At 43.6% G+C, this 5,714-nt stretch overlaps 1 long non-coding RNA gene across 1 annotated transcript; it reads right to left on the reverse strand.

Moving 5' to 3' along the window:
• Positions 1-412: 412 nt before the first annotated feature.
• On the reverse strand, positions 413-3,872 carry LOC307043308. Its single transcript, XR_013809328.1, has 2 exons — positions 1,111-3,872; positions 413-698 (listed from the first exon to the last, which is right to left on the reverse strand). It is a non-coding gene; the product is annotated as an uncharacterized lncRNA (long non-coding RNA).
• Between the last annotated feature and the right edge of the window lie 1,842 nt (positions 3,873-5,714).

Raw genomic sequence — 5,714 nt, forward strand, 5'->3', positions numbered from 1 at the left:
GGACAACTTCTCACTTCAAAGAAGAAGAAATCTAGATCGCAAAATAATTAAACAAGCGAGTGCGTGTTTTTCCTGGCCAAGGAAAGGTTCCTTGAACACAACACGAGCGTAACGTGTCTTCACGTGGTTATGTCTCGTCTGAAAGGAGTGTAGACTAGACTTAAATTCTTACGGAGAGCACCGGAACGCCGCTCCAGCTCTTCAAAAATTGCAGTACCCATAAGGAGCCGTACACATGCCGCAGTGTTTGCGTGGCTGTGTCTTTAGTTGTAAGCACAGTGGCGATCTGTTGTTATTAGCATCTGGTTAGCTAGCTATGCTAACGAAAACGAAGAGCTTTTCTACAACCAGGTGGAAGAGAGCTCTCTCCTGAGAGGCTCAAATAACCTCAGTTCAATCAGGAGAGACGTGATGTATGGAATACATGTTTATTATCGGGTCACATTATATAAATGAAACATAATGATGACAATTTATAACAAGTGAATGAAATGGTGTTTGGCGATTAGGCCCAGGTTTTGTAGGATGTCATTCGGGAAGGGAAGAACCGTTTCCGATGAACCCCCCTGGGTCTAGACACTGGTGGTGGTGATAAGTGGTTAGGTCCGGTTGGAAGGGAGAAGGTTGAGCTTGGCCCTGAGTTGGAAGCAGGAGGCGAAGGGGTGGAGGAGGGTTGCGCGTTGACACCTGGAAGACAGCTGATGGAAAAGGGGAGAGCATATATAGAGGGATTAATAGGTGCGATGATTAGGCTTGTGAATGGAGGGAAGTGATAGGTTAGCTGAGGAGTGGGGAGTGGCGCTCCCTATCCTTTAGTGAAGGGAGCGAGTATTGCCATGACGCGCAATACGAAGTGATAGGTCTTCCTGCCTGAACTTGCGCTGAGCTTCATTTCAATCAGGATAGACGTGATGTATGGAATACATGTTTATTATCGGGTCACATTATATAAATGAAACATAATGATGACAATTTATAACAAGTGAATGAAATGGTGTTTGGCGATTAGGCCCAGGTTTTGTAGGATGTCATTCGGGAAGGGAAGAACCGTTTCCGATGAACCCCCAAAAGAAGTGAAGGTATGAAGTACTGAACGTGATGAAATCTTACCTTGTGGGATGCAGTGGAAATCTATGGATGAAAAGAGAGGTTAGTACATGTGGGGATTTAGGCATCCTCCCTGGACGTACAGGGCTTCCTGGACGTACAGGGCATCCTGGACATACAGGGCGTCCTGGACGTACAGGGCTTCCCGGACGTACAGGGCTTCCCGGACGTACGGGGCATCCCGGACATACGGGGCTTCCCGGACATACGGGGCATCCCGGACATACGGGGCTTCCCGGACATACGGGGCATCCCGGACATACGGGGCATCCTGGACATACGGGGCGTCCTGGACATACAGGGCATCCTGGACGTACAGGGCATCCCGGACGTACGGGGCAACCTGACTTCGCAGGGACACATTTTATACAGACCCGAAGGTTACAACCTGGACGTACAGGGTTAGACATGCAAGGATAAACATGAGCCGCGGGGCGAATATACGTGCTGACATGCTAAGAACCACCACCAGTTATATGGATACGTACCAATTTGAAGGTTGGAGAGACCTTTGGATAGCCAGCACGGCACTGGCGTTCGGACGAATGTAGGATGAGAAGCGGTTGTTGTAGGGAAGAGGAACAATTACCTTGATTGCGGCAGGTTTGCTGCACCTATCCTGAACGAGCCCTGAAATGCTCTTAAGACACCACCACCAGTTATATGCATGTTTACCAGAGGTAAACTGGAGAGATCTTGGATAGCCGGCACGAGCCGATGCCCGGCGAAGAGGGAGATGTAGACAATGTAATGCGGCTGTTGGCTTGAGTACAATGATGCATGAATATCATGCCCTGCTTAACATAAGCCATGTGAGCATGAACCAAATATATGAGTGCAATATGAGCAGCATGAAATAATATTTGCTTAGGTAAATGCTGAGACATGACCCATGATATAGGCAGGGCTCAACGCTAACTTTTAAAAGTGGTTGCCAGGCTGGCAACCAGGCATCCGCTTTTGGTTGCCAACTGAAAATACGGTTGCCCTTTTTGATACCTTATATTTTAAATAATTAAGATGCTATACAGTTATACATCCGCTTAATAATGAACATGTGACACGAGAATGTTCAAATGCTTTACAATAAGTAATTAACGCACTTATTTGAACCTAAGTGGTAGTAAACTTGTCCACCCTCAATTGCTGGTATACAAAATACCAGTAGTGCTGCTGTTGTCCTGTCTTCATAGATCCCTCACAAATGAATTGAGCAAGTCACCAGTTTCTTGATCATCCGTTGTCTCCCTTTCAAATGTGGGTTTTCTTGACCTTTGTGCTGACCCCCACCATAGACCCATTGGCCCTTCAGCATGAAGTCTTGGATTGGCCAGACTAATACATTTCTAATGTTAAATAAATGAAAACCATTCATAGTTAAACATTTGATATTAATTATTGATGCTGTAAATTACCTTTAATATGTCTAACTATATTTAAAATGTGTTACCTTTTTATAGAGTGATTATAATTTAATGCAACCATTTTCTATGGTAAAGTTTCGTTTTGCACTTTTATTTTGTAGTAATAAGATCGGGACTCTTATTTTGAAGGAACTTTTACCGGAAGTGAATAGAAAACATTCCTCTTTGTTTTTCGTTCGGGTTTTACCTTACGCTCCATCAGTTGAATCACTTTGAACATTCATTGGAGAAGTTGAGGTGTTGGCTGAACTTTTATCACAGTCAAGCAACTTATTTTTGCTTCGCCATTTTGTTGTAAAACAAACACACGGCGCACCGCGCACGCGAGTAAACGTGCATCGCTTCTGGCTCTGTAATCACGCCAATGCACGTGCAATTTAAGTATCAGGTTCCGACTGGTCACAACAATTAAATATCACTCTTAAAAACGAATATGAACATTTATCTATTTTGGGGTGCACGTTTGCTGTCCTTATTTCTTATGTTAAAAACTGGTTGCCACTGATGGCAACCAAAGTCCAAGAAGTGGTTGACATTTCCAAATGGTTGCCAATGGCAACCGTTACTATCGAGCCCTGGTATAGGACTAGCTTAATTAGCAGTTTAATTACGCCACGGTGAGACGTAGATGCTGATGTGCTGGTTGGGTGATTAGACTGTCTTCTATCATCTTACATGAACATCTCTTTCTCCCTGAAAGAAACCCCCCAAAACCACGGATGGGCAGCATCCGTGGCTGTGTGAAGCTTGAAACTGCGGTACTTACTGAGCATTGTGACGGGTAGTAGTTACCCGAACTGCATAACTCCATGCTGTAACGCGTTACACCCGACACTGCCTGGAACTCACCTTAACCCTAAACTAAAGCAACGATATTCTCTCTTTTTTCCCCCTCTCCTTTTTCTTCTTCTCTTTCTCTCTTCTTCTTCGTTCTTCTCTTCTTTTGCTTTTCTCCTTCTTTCCTTTCTCTCTTTTCTTTCTTCTCTTTTCTTACCTGTTTTAGCGGTGAGGCGCAGGGAAAGGAGGCGAGCCTGCTGTGCGCTGAACCTGCTAGTAGTGATGTTACGTATTGCGCCGAGGCTTCGGAGCGTGTGTCGAGTAATCCCCAATCTTTTTGTGAAGCATGTATCGAGGCTTGTATCATTTTGGGCCAGTGACGTCATCGATGACAAGCAAACCTCGCTGCCTGTCGATACCACGTGACTGCTTCGGGAAGCGATTCATTTGAACCGTTGAGCCACAACGCTCATAATACCCATGGATGTATAACAAAACCATATTACCCCTCCTGTACCCGGGTCCGCTGGTGACACGATGGAATTAAAAGAGCTCAGACCCTCACTTATACAGGACTGTCTCAGAAAATTAGAATATTGTGATAAAGTTCTTTATTTTCTGTAATGCAATTAAAAAAACAAAAATGTCATACATTCTGGATTCATTACAAATCAACTGAAATATTGCAAGCCTTTTATTATTTTAATATTGCTGATTATGGCATACAGCTTAAGAAAACTCAAAAATCCTATCTCAAAAAATTAGAATAGTTCCTCAGACCAAGTAAAAAAAAAAGATTTATAACAGCAAAACACAATCAAACATTTGAAAATGTCCATTAATGCACTCAGTACTTGGTTGGGAATCCTTTTGCACGGATTACTGCATCAATGCGGCGTGGCATGGAGGCAATCAGCCTGTGGCATTGCTGAGGTGTTATGGATGCCCAGGATGCTTCAATAGCGGCCTTTAGCTCATTAGCATTGTTGGGTCTGGTGTCTTTCAGCTTCTTCTTCACAATACCCCACATATTCTCTATGGGGTTCAGGTCAGGGGAATTTGCAGGCCAATCGAGGACAGTAATGCCATGGTCAGTACACCAGTTACTGGTGGTTTTGGCACTGTGGGCAGGTGCCAGATCATGCTGGAAAATGAATTCCTCATCTCCATAGAGCTTTTCAGCAGACGGAAGCATGTAGTGCTCTAAAATCTCTTGGTACACAGCTGCATTTACTCTGGGCTTGATGAAACACAGTGGACCAACACCAGCAGCTGACATGGCTCCCCAAACCATCGCTGACTGTGGGAACTTCACACTGGATTTCAAGCAACTTGGATTTTGCTCCTCTCCAGCCTTTCTCCAGACTCTGGCGCCTTGACTTCCAAATGAAATACAAAACTTGCTTTCGTCTGAAAAGAGGACTTTGGACCACTGTGCAACTGTCCAGTGCTTCTTTTCCTTAGCCCAAGTCAGACGCCTCTTCCGTTGTCTTGAGTTCAGAAGTGGCTTGACCATGGGAATACGGCTATTGTAGCCCATTTCCCGGACACGTCTGTGAACAGTGACTTTTGATACCTGGACTCCAGCTTCAGTCCACTGTCTTTGAAGCTCCCCCAAATTCTGGAAGCGACTCTTCTTCACAATGCTGTTAAGGCTGCGGTCATCTCTCTTGGTTGTGCAGCGTTTCCTGCCACATTTCCCCCTTCCAACAGACTTTTTGTGGATGTGCTTTGAAACTGCACTCTGTGAACAGCTTGCTCTTTGAGACATTTCTTTTTGTGTCTTACCCTCCTGATGGAGGGTGTCAATGACAGTCCTCTGGACAGCAGTCAGATCAGCAGTCTTCCCCATACTTGTGATTTAGTTTACTGAACCAAGCTGATTGTTCTTCAAGGCTCAGGAAACCCTTGCAGGTGTTTCGAGTTAATTAGACGATTCAAGTGATTCGTTGAACACCCTACTAGTATACTTTTTCATGATATTCTAATATTTAGAGATAGGATATTTGAGTTTTCTTAAGCTGTATGCCATAATCAGCAATATTAAAATAATAAAAGGCTTGCAATATTTCAGTTGATTTGTAATGAAACCAGAATGTATGACATTTTTGTTTTTTTAAATTGCATTACAGAAAATAAAGAACTTTATCACAATATTCTAATTTTCTGAGACAGTCCTGTATAGAGGTCGGAAAATGTCATAAGTATAAATAGATACAAGCATAAATAAATGTAGGAATAAAACATGAATAAATAAATGCAGATAAGATATATCCAGTGGTTTTTTTTGGGTAGATTCAGCGTGTGGGCTGTGGCTCGCTGGAAAGCAGCCGACCCACGACCGCAGGGTTTGTTTATAGAAGCTACAGCTAAATGAGATAATGCAGTTAATAAATGTATTCCTGA

This window comes from Notothenia rossii (genome assembly GCF_949606895.1).
Source record: "Notothenia rossii genome assembly, chromosome: 1".
Classification (NCBI taxonomy): domain Eukaryota; kingdom Metazoa; phylum Chordata; class Actinopteri; order Perciformes; family Nototheniidae; genus Notothenia; species Notothenia rossii.